Source organism: Eptatretus burgeri, chromosome 10, assembly GCF_056783735.1.
Source record: "Eptatretus burgeri isolate ZD-2024b chromosome 10, Ebu_testis_v1, whole genome shotgun sequence".
In the NCBI taxonomy this organism is placed as follows: domain Eukaryota; kingdom Metazoa; phylum Chordata; class Myxini; order Myxiniformes; family Myxinidae; genus Eptatretus; species Eptatretus burgeri.
The window spans coordinates 891402-903694 of record NC_140970.1 but is presented as its reverse complement, the minus strand read 5'-3'; the positions used below and the strand labels follow the sequence as shown (position 1 = coordinate 903694).

The 12293-nt window shown below is 41.9% G+C and overlaps 1 protein-coding gene across 3 annotated transcripts in view; it reads right to left on the bottom strand.

The window, feature by feature from the left end:
- The window catches only part of CASK (calcium/calmodulin dependent serine protein kinase), a 328238-nt gene that overhangs the window by 314819 nt on the left and 1126 nt on the right, over window positions 1–12293 (bottom strand). The gene's annotated exons all lie outside the window — the stretch shown is intronic.

Here is a 12293-nt window from a genome sequence, read left to right as displayed (position 1 = left end):
AAATAAATAAAAAACATGATCCAGGATCACTAAACACTCACATTGCATACTCATTGGTTTCAGCACAAAAAGACGATCAAAAATTGTTCAAGAACATCAAGAAGGCTGTAGAATGAATCGCTGTCTGCGCTTGACATTCCTTACTATAATTCATGGACTGGTGTTTGATTGTGTGTTTGTCGTGCTACTCCTTCAGTTTTGGCCCGATTACATCCAGACTTGCTGTAGAGGATCAGCATGACCACAATTAGTACATGGAGGGTTCTTATCTTTGTCGGTGGTCTTGAGGAGGGTGGGGAGAGGAGTGACACAAATTCTAGATGTAAATTTGTATCGTGTCCCACCACCTCCAGGTGGGAGGGGGGGTGGGAGGGTATTACAAGTCTCCACCATTTACAGCACAGTATTCTTGTCCCTACATTTCCAGTGCAGTGAGGTGTTTTGAATTATATTCAGTATGTTTTTGCTTCATGCACGTAACCCAGGTTTTTTTTGCCGATACAGAGCTATCAGTTGCATATACACCACTCAAATAAAGGTATGCGTCAGAAGAACGTGTTGTATGCTTGGAACAAGATTGCCCGTAGGACGGGTACTCTGCTCGTTGGTATAAAGCATCATTTTTGAAGGATCTCGTACAAAAAATCTGAGCAGAGTTTGTGGTAAGACTTTACCTCAAGCACAATGACTCAAGCGAGTCCACATTCGCCACCGAACGCTGTGCCAAGGAAATCAAAAGAAACAAGAAAAAGAGCGATCAGAGATAGCAAACCCTTGCCCAGGACTTCTTTTGAGTGGTGTATTTTTATAGGTTTTAGGGTAAATCCAATATGGCTGCCAAATCATGTGACTAATGACATCATATGTGTGACCCTTTTGTTCTTCATGGACAGGTGACCATACGTGTAAAGTTTCACCTCGATCTGTTTAGCCACTTCAGAGAAGATTTTTGAATATTTTTTTTTGAACAATATGGCTGCCAAATCACGTGACCAATGACATCAAAAAACCAGAACTAAGTTGTCGATGGCACACCATCGCATATTCCCGCGCTCACTGCTTTGCCCCATTAACGCGAGGTGAAATTTTATCTTGCAAAATGGATTGACTATTCTTTTCTATTTGATGTGCTTTATGACCAAAGACTTACTATGTTTACTAAATCAGAAGTTATTGCAAGCATGTCAACATTTCATGAAACATTAATTTAACACTGTGCATCAATTTAATCATAGGAATGAACTGTGTATAATATTGATTATAATTATTCATAATCAATTAGATAAATACAGTAAAACCTGTGACTTTGTCACTCATCGGGGCCACATAAGTAAGTTCTTTATAAAATAATTTACCATGTACAATGGTAAATACACTTTTAAAAAATCAGCCCCCATGACCCCACCTCCTCTGGCCAGGCCCGTCGGGGTCATATCAAAAATCCGACAGTGTTGTGCACTTCCCCATACATGTATCTACTATGTCCCAAAGTTTCAAGTTCCTATCTCAAACGGTGTAGGAGGAGCTATTTTGACCCCCTATCGTGCTAAGTACCGCCTACCCCCCAAGCACCCTCTGATCATCATGGGTTTAAAAAAATATGTTGTTAAATGTATAACTCATGAATATGTTTGATTTAAAAAACTAAAAGACAATTTTTTTTTTTAAATCGACCCCCATGACCCCAACCCCTCTGGCCCGGCCACTCGGGGTCATATAAAAAATCCGACAGTGTTGTGCACTTCCCCATACATATATCTACTATGTCCCAAAGTTTCAAGTTCCTATTTTAAACGGTGTAGGAGGAGTTACAGGGTAAGACAGACGGACGTACGGACATACGGACGTACGGAGACAATCACAATATTCCTGCTTTTCTTTGAAAAAGTGGGAATAAAAAAAATTCTGTGGACCATTTTATCCCTAGATGACCCTGAAAATTCTCATACTGATCGGATGTGGCGTTCTACATATGCAATTATGACACCACTTGCAACAAGGAAACCTATGACGTCATTAAAAAAAGCACACATTCCCCATGAGTGCTTGCTGTGTGCCAGGTTTCAATTTTTTCCTTGATGCAGTTTCAGAGATAGAGGTTCAAAGTTTTTCCGTTTTTTTCAATATGGCTGCCACATCACGTGACGTATGACGTCATAATTATCATTAAAACATTATACACGAGTAGTCGCACCAATGGTGGAAATTTCATCTCAATCTGACAAGCGGTTGTGGAGAAAAATAAAAAGGTCCTGTGCGGACAGACAGACAAATGGACCCAAATGCAATACCCTCTCCGAATCCTTCGGCGAGGGTAATAAAAACAGGCCACAGCGCTTTATCAAGCAATGTGCAACAACCAAAGACAACACTCAATATAACAATGTTGCAATAAAAAAAAACACATGACACACTAGAACGGCACTCGGTAGAGTGCATACCTGCACCAGGATGAACTGTTTACGTTTTGTATCCCACCGATAAGCTGGATCTAGATCCGGACCTGAACCAGAATTTAATCGGTTTGTTCTCGTTACATACTCAACTCATCCACCTAGTTTTGTCAACACTCATCCACAATGTATTTAAATATCATGCGATATAACATTTTTGATCCCATCTCTCAATGGTGAAGATCAACTTTAAAATAAATTTTAAAAACTCTCATATCCTGATCCAGATCTGGTTCCAGATCTTCACCAAAATCTTATCATTTCATTATCACACACTCATCCTCTCAACTAAATGTCATCCAAACTTTTTGAGGTATTATGTTCACAGACAGACAGACAGACAGACTAACATAAATAAAAAAACAGAGAAAAACAGAGGTGAAAACATAACCTGTATCCACCTTTGATGGCAGAGGTAAATATTCCCTCGACACGATTTCCTCATTGAATTATGCTGTCGCCAACATACCAAAACACACTAAAGTTAGTGACAAAATATCGTCACAAACTATTCACAAATATGCATATTCAAGGTGTGGTAAATTTGGACTAATTATTAATTTGTCCAAACCTTTAGGAACTGGCAGCAAAAGGTTTTCATGTCATTAAACATAAAGAACCAAATTCAGCAAAAATAATAATTAACTAAATAATTGCCCAATTATTTTAAACAGTAAATGCTACATTAATGAAATTCCCAGCAATACGTTGAAGGCAGGGATGTCTCGTCTATGATCGGCTACAAAACTTGTGTAACATTACATGTTTGTGGATCCACAGATGGCTATTAAACCACTCATCGTGGCAAGATGGGCTGTTTCGGCCTTGGCCAATTATAGACAAGACATTGCAGCCTCCACACAAATTCACCAAAATTCAATTTACCGATCGACGGTGCACCTCGTCAAATAAAAATGCAAAGTGAAAATTTTTCTAATACCGAAATCACATATTCATTCGTTTTCGAAATCTGATTTTTTTGTTGTTGTTGAATTTAACCAATCACTTTATTGAAATTCAAGGCTGACAGGATGGTGTAGACCTAAAGATACACCCACTCACCTCTAAGCTGTCTCGCTTGGGTTTGAATCCCGACCCATCTATAAACAGCCATCCCGTTGCTTCACAGGCAGGGCGATTCATCATTGTGTGTGCCGTCCCTTGAATAGACGTTAAACTAGCGTCCCGTCTGCCGATACAAGCTCGTGGATGTTAAAGATCCCATGGTCTCCTTCCTGAAAAGTCGGCAAGCTATCGCCTGCACCACAGCCAAATTTGAAATCCCTGCCTGAACTAACAGAGGGCATTCAATCAGTGGCACAGCCACACCCTCAGCCAATGATGCTACCCCACAGCCAATGATGCTACCCCACAGCCTTGTGCTGCATATGAACAAAGAAGATTAAAATTCAGATCTTTAAACTCAATACACCTACATCTTTTGTTTTGTAAATGTGTAAATCATAGTGAATGTGGCCAGGATGTCATATTTTATATTAAAACAGATATGCAAAAATACCACAACATTTAAAGGCAGACCGGACGTAGGGAATATTGCTCTGAACATCATGAAGTCAAAGATAAAGTCTTCCCTTATATCAATCCAATATTTGGTGGGACATGACCATGCTCATTTGAGGATAGCAAAAGAATAGGATTGGGACCAGTTATAAAGAGGAAAAAAAATATGGCCCGTGGGCCCTATTCAGTTCCGACTTCATCGATATTGGTTATATTCATTAACATTCATTGTTTTTATTCCAGCCCTAATGAATTTCATACTCAAGACTCATTATCTTTCTTTCTCAGCAAAAATTCAGAAAAAAATACCCCAGAGCGGGAGTGCCGGTCATCTCTGCCAGAGGTCAAAAGTAACTCTGTGCCAGACTGGAATAGGGGCAGTTCATAAAGTACGTACGCTCTACTTCCGGGTTTCAAAACCACCCACCCCCCTCTGTATGCAGGCTAGTGACCACCCACCCCCCGCCGCATACATCGCTAATCGCTTGCAAAGCCAGCAGTTCCTTATGAACCGATGTTTGTAAGCCATGACGATGCAGTCCCTCGCGGTGTAATTTACCTTTTTCTTTTAATATCACAGCACGTCAATTTTGAAAATAAAAGTACAAATTGACATTCAAGACAATGTTAATGTCATAAATTAAAGTAAGTGTACATATAAACTTGTGTTCCATTGTTTTAGTTAAATCTGACAAAAGCTTCAAATGTAATATTTGTCTCGGAGAGTTCCGGTTCTTAATTTAATACTTTTATTTTTGTATGTACTTTATGAACGGCCCATCAGAGCGAAGTTTGAAGGGCTATAAAATCGGAACGAGAGCAAATTTGAAAAAAATGGCTCGTGTTGTTCTAGATAATAGTCCGTAGTATCTGAATCACTAATAACATTTGATCTCTCTTGATAAATGAAGGAGGAGATACGATTTTAAATCGACGATTTTCACAACTTTGACAGCCTCGTGACCTTGACCTCGACCTTGGAAGTTATATCGTTGTGCATGTCTCATCGACCTCTATCCATTCCACTATTGGTTATTTGTCTCCACTCGGTTTGATTGTGGACGGACGTACGTACGGACGGACGGGCGGACAGACTTCGAGACTGTTATTATTCGGTCATCTCTACTGAGATGATAGAGATGACCTAAAAAAAATGCTGCGATAAGGTGTAGACATTGTTCCAGAGAAGCATTATACCATACAAAAAGCAACAAGGACAAATGTGTCCAAGGGCCACGTCATTCCACCAGTCATTCTCCTTGCTATGGAACGAGTGAATCTCCAGGGGGGGGGGGGGGGGAAGAAAAAAAAAAAAAAAAAAAAAACCGAGTGCCTCCAGGGCATCAGGTGGCCCCAGGGCATCAAGTGCCCCAGGGCATCAAGTGCCTCCAGAGCATCAGGTGCCTTTAGGGCATCAGGTACCTCCATGTAGCCTCCCTGCCTGCTTCACTCCCTATTCTCACCCCCAGAAAGGTTTTGTCTTCACCAGAACAACAAGAAGAACAACGCGGAGCTCTCTTAGAGCCAGCGTTCGCTTCGCAATGCGGCTAAAAACTACGAATATTCTTGGAGTTTTAGGACTTTGAAGATCAATTGGTCCTAATGAACTTCATACTCATTAAGACTCATTATCTTTCCTCCTGGACAAAAATTTGGGAAAATAATAATAATAATTAAAAATAAATAAATAAAATAAATCGCTCAGGCAAGCTGAAGACATTGTTCCTTAGAACAGTGATACCAAACCAGAAGCAAAAACTATGAATAGTCTACAAGTTTTAGGACTTTGAAGATTAGCTGATTAGACTAATGAACTAAGTCAATTGTTGACAAATCTGAAATGTTATTGCGGGGGGTTCTGCGGCATCTCCCCCAGTATCATCCCTCTGAGTTTCAAGTCATTCTGACCACAGGTTGCAGAATGATGATCGAAAGATTGATTGTGGACAGACGGACGGACCGACGGACGGACGGACCGACATGGATCCCCATTTTATGTCACTTCCTTCAGAACTGACTAAAAACTATGAATAGTCTACAAGTTTTAGGACTTTGAAGATTAATTGGCACCAATGAACTTCATACTCATTAAGACTCATTATCTTTCCTCCTGGACAAAAATTCGGAAAAAAACGTTCAGGCAAGCTGTAGACATTGCTCCATAGAACCATGATACCAAACCAGAAGCAAAAACTATGAATTGTCTACAAGTTTTAGGACTTTGAGGATTAATTGATTAGACTAATAAACTAAGTCAATTGGTGAAAAATCTGAAATTTTATTGCGGGAGGTTCTGCGGCATCTACCCAAGTATCATCCCTCCGAGTTTCAAGTCATCTGACCACAGGTTGCAGAATAATGATCGAAAAATTGATTGTGGACAGCTGGGCGGACGGATGGACGGATCGACGGACATGGACCCCCATTTTATAAGTCACTTCCTTCGGAACCGACTCAAAAAAAATCAACTACAATGGCTTTTTCACACCAAGCAATACTGCTCCAACCATTACAACATGGTGCACACATCATGTGCTGCAATTCAAACTACTACGTTTCCTTAAAGTGGGACCAGCTTAACGTACTACCTACCCCTTGGAGAACCTGACAACGTGTGTGTGTGTGTGTGTGTGTGTGTGTGCGTGTGTGCGTGTGAGAGAGAGAGAGAGAGAGAGAGAGAGAGAGAGAGAGAGAGAGAGAGAGAGAGCGAGAGAGAGAGCCAGCGAGAGAGAGAGAGCGAGAGGGAGCGAGCGAGAGGGAGCGAGAGGGAGCGAGAGGGAGCGAGAGGGAGCGAGAGGGAGCGAGAGGGAGCGAGAGGGAGCGAGAGGGAGCGAGAGGGAGCGAGAGGGAGCGAGAGGGAGCGAGAGGGAGCGAGAGGCGAGCGAGAGGCGAGCGAGGAGCGAGCGAGAGGGAGCGAGAGGGAGCGAGTGGGAGCGAGAGGCGAGCGAGAGGCGAGCGAGAGGCGAGCGAGAGGCGAGCGAGAGGCGAGCGAGAGGCGAGCGAGAGGCGAGCGAGAGGCGAGCGAGAGGCGAGCGAGAGGCGAGCGAGAGGCGAGCGAGAGGCGAGCGAGAGGGAGCGAGATCTCATACATGCAGGTTTCAGAAGGTGGAACAGAGATGTGGAGCTGTGTTGTTCTCAAAGTTTTGTTCTGAGTGCTCTTTTCACAATCGTCACCTGAACCCCAGACACTGCAGTTCGTTCATATTAATATTTTCAGGGATAGTTTTTAAGATCTTTGTCAGGTTCATCTTCATCATTCCCATTGCTCTAATATATAATCACTGGTACAATTTTGATGCTCTTCAGATTCCAGGATCTTTTCACTTCATTTTGAGGTCTTGGTATTTGGTCATTTTCTTGATTTCTGCGTTGTTTGGGCCAAAATCGATGTGAACCAACGCCTCATTTAGCCATGCTGGATTTTTTTTTATACCTCAGTACGATATCAGGTTGCAATGCTTTGTTTTCTATGTTCACGCTCAATGGGATCATCAGGTCATATGTGAGCGTTACGTCCTTGTTTCCAATGATTTGTTTTTGGTTCAAGTTTCCATGAGTTTTCTGGGACTGGGATATTATAGTTGTTGTAGATGTGCCAGTGGATTACTCTCCAAACCCTGTTGTGCCTTTGAGTGTACAGCTGTTCTGACACGAGTTTTTTTACGTCCTGATAGGAGGTGGCTCGTGCTTTCTGTTTCCACCTTGCAGAACCTGCACTTGTACGATTGACTCAGTCCTACCATTCGTGTAGTGTCCCTGGTCTTGGGCATTAATAATGATTTGTTCTCCATCCCAGTTGTGCTGACCTCTTATTAACCATTCCAATGAGCTTTCTTTGTCAATGTCCAGTCTGTCGAACTCTTGTTTTTTTAAATATCTTCCTGCTGTTTTGTTGTTCTCCCAGTTATCGGTGTATATCTGTTGATATTTCGCTTTATATTTTTCTTTAATCTTTTTTGCTATCATTGGGGCTGTATTTGTTTCAGTTTCGGTTTCATGCGTGACATCTTACGATTTGCACCTGTCTTTGGAAACTTTTTGTGACGTGTGTTCGGGATACCTTCTCTGGCTTACTGTCCAAGTTTGCACACAAATTGGATTCTGCACTGCAGTCTGTTGAATTTTTTTTTACGTATTCAACCAGTCCGACAGATGTCATTTTGTGCACTTGGTTGAGTTCAATCAGGCCTCTACTTCCTTCTCGTCTCAGCAGGTGCATTCTTGGGATGCACTGAGTTTTATAGAACATTTTGTGGATGGTGAGTAATTTCCTTGTTTTGAGATATAGTTCGTTGATTTCAGTTTGCGGCCAGTTTATCATTCGGCAGTTGTATAGGAATACTGGTATTGTGAGTTGGTTGATGAAGATGAAGATGAAGATGAAGATGAAGAGTGTTTTTTTTAATGTTTTTTTTTTCCTCAACAGTTAAACCTGCCACCTTTTCCTTCTCAGTTTATCCATGCATGACACATACGATCCACTACTCGGTGTTCACCATTCATTTCTGCCTGTAGATGCTAAAGACATCCTGAGGCTCTGGTTTAATTATCCCAAATGGTACGGCCTGTCCTGCCAGTTTGTCAACGTGCTCATTTCATCGAATACCAGCATGCCAGGGGACATAGCACAGTGTCATTGATTAGTGGAGAACAGTTCTGCAATCATGAACACCATGCTGTACTTCAGGAAAACCTATTACAATATACTTAAATCCATTCCTCTTCATCACTCAGGAAATGACTATCCTGGAAATCAGCTCTCAAAGATCTCCTTTTCTTCCTGTTCAACCTTCACCATATCATCAATGGCTAACGTCTCAACTGCACATTTTAACACACACACACACACACACACACACACACACACACACACACACACACACACACACACACACACACACACACACACACACACACACACACACACACACACACACACACACACACACATTTAATATCCCCACAACTTTTTTCATAAAGATTGCGTTTGTTCTTCAAATTCTGTGATTTTGGTAGTAGCTTCCAAAATGACAATGAAGGAGGTATGGACAAGCAGTCACTGCTATACCAACTACGACTTTTTTAATTATATATTATACCGACCTACTTGTGGGATTGGCCAGGGAAAGGTTTTGGCAAAAAATTTTCATGAATGGGCTGGTTAAGCATGATGTTCGCCAAAGTGGCGGGAATTTGCAATTTGTTCAGAGTGCCGATGATAACTCTTGGTCTTCAAGAAAGACACCATGGGACCTTCAACATCCAACAACAACCAGTGCTAGCAGACATGTCCTCCAGCTTAATACCAATCCAATGGACAGCGTAGCCGATATACTGATGCCTCGCTCTGCATACAATACACCACAGTAAAGTTTTATAGCTGGGTCAGGATTCAAACCCATGCTAAAGAGCTCAAAGGTAAGTGCTGTCAGTTCCACAAGAGAGTAGAGAAGAAAAAAAAATGTGGAACAATATCACCACAAGTTTCCAGTCAAAAAAAAAAACTTCAAACATAATGAAAACTAGAACGGCACTCAGTCGAGCATATACCTCCACCAGAGTGAACAGTTCAAGTTTTGAATCCCACCGATAGGCGGATCTGAATCTGGACCTAAACAAAATTATAATCGGCTTGTTCTTGTCACCTACCAAACTCATCCACCAAGCTTTGTCATAACTCATCCACAATTGTTGAGATATCGTGCTATATATCGTTCTTGGCCCATCTCTCAATGGTGAAGAATCAATTAATAAAAAATATCAGATCCAAATCTGGAGCTTCACCAAAATCGAATCAATTTGGCCTTGTCACACTACAAACCTGTCCAAGATTCATCCGAATATGTCCATAACTTTTTGAGATATCGTGTTATACATCATTTTAGCTTTATCACTCATTGGTGAAGAATCACTAAAAAAAGAATTCACGTAGCCACATCTGGATCTTTACCAAAATAGAACCATTTCTTCCTTGTCACACACCCAACCAGTCCACCTAGTTTCGTCCGAATCCTTCCACAAGTTTTTTGAGATATCGTGATGTCTATATTATATATATATATATATATATATATATATATATATATATATATATATATATATATATATATATATATATATATATGAGGCACCATGAGGAGTGATGTAAGGGACACATCGGCCATTGTGGAGTTAATGCCATATAGCACTATTTTAACGCTTACCCTATCATCATCATGTCATTAAAAAAATGTCGCTTACATCACTCCTCCTCGCGGGGCCTCATATATATATATATATATATATATATATATATATATATATATATATATATATATATATATATATATATATATATATATATATATATATATATATATATATATATATATATATATATATATATATAATCATTTTAGCCTCATCACTCATTGGTGAAGGATCACTTAAAAAAATTATATTAGTTGGATCCAGATCCGGTTCTTCAACAAAATCTAATCAGTTCGTCCTTGTCACACACCCAATGTGTCCACAAAATTTCATCCGAATGCGTCCCAACTTTTTGAGATATCCTGCACACAGGAAAACAAACAAACAGACAGAGAGGGGTAAAAACATAACCTCCTTCACCTACGGTGGCAGAGGTAACAAAATGTAAAACTGTCCTGCGTTCATATGAAACAAACAACAGTGAAGATGAAGTGAACAGGGGTGGCCTGAAAAACCGATCATCGTGGGTCGGGTTACAAAGCCAAAAATGCAACCGGAAGTGGTTTGGCAAAATGAAAAATCAATGTGTTCTGTTAATGGTGGGACCTGGGTTGAGTTCCATGATGGATTCACGCATCATTAATGAAGAGACTGTTTGAATGATGGCTGATTAATCGAGATGCATTTTCAAAAAAAACAAAAACATTTCTCAGCAAGAGACCATGATGTAATGCAAATCTGGTTTAAAAGAATTATATACAAATTGAACAATACATTCTAACAAGCTGTATCCCAAATTTTGTGCAACGTGTTGATGCGATGCACAAGATGACTATAGTTTGAAATTCCTCCCAAAACCATAGTTCATATTCAAATCAAACCATTCAGCTACAGCTTGGAAGAAGGTTTGCAGTTTTTTTTTAATATTAAAATGTCAACATAATCTTCTTTGTTTAATTATCGAACAAGAATTGCAAACACAACGCAATGTTATTAAACAAAAGGCTGCAATTGCTGAGTGTACATACGATAGGGTATCTAAGTTTACATAAGAGAAGGTATCTAAGTATACGTAAGATAGGGTATCTAAATATACATAGGTTTATCGTGTCATTTTTCTTTGTGCATTGCTTGTGCGTTATCTTTTAAATAAACAAAAGTTAGGGCTACACCTGCCTGCGGTTGGACATTGATTGACGAAATAATTTTGGGTTTTGTGACAACTGGAGCATATACCTGGTGTGATACAAAGAGGAGAGAAACACAGCCAGTTATCAGTTTCTTTGTTGTGAATCCTGCGCAGTGGGATGGATGCCTTCAAGGGCACGCCCGACGGGACGGACGCCTTCAAGGGCACGCACGACGGGACGGACGCCTTCAAGGGCACGCCCGGCGGGACGGACGCCTTCAAGGGCACGCCCGGCGGGACGGACGCCTTCAAGGGCACGCCCGGCGGGACGGACGCCTTCAAGGGCACGCCCGGCGGGACGGACGCCTTCAAGGGCACGCCCGGCGGGACGGACGCCTTCAAGGGCACGCCCGGCGGGACGGACGCCTTCAAGGGCACGCCCGGCGGGACGGACGCCTTCAAGGGCACGCCCGGCGGGACGGACGCCTTCAAGGGCACGCCCGGCGGGACGGACGCCTTCAAGGGCACGCCCGGCGGGACGGACGCCTTCAAGGGCACGCCCGGCGGGACGGACGCCTTCAAGGGCACGCCCGGCGGGACGGACGCCGGCGAGGGCACGCCCGGCGGGACGGACGCCTTCAAGGGCACGCCCGGCGGGACGGACGCCTTCAAGGGCACGCCCGGCGGGATGGACGCCGGCGAGGGCACGTGACGCAGGGGAGGGCATGCAACGTAGGGCATGGCAAGAGCACTTGAGAAATGGTATCGCCCTCGGATGATAAAAGTATGGAGGATAGGGTACTTGAAGGGACTGCAAAGAAGCAAAATAGACAACAAGCAATCATATTTACCATTTCTCTCATTTCATGAACTATATGGGACATCGGTAGCAAGGCAATCAGCTATTTTTGTTTTATCATAAAATAGCCATGGTCATCTTATTGTCGACATGGCTATTCAATAATAAAATTAATTTATCAAACAGTCACGTCAGTCATAGT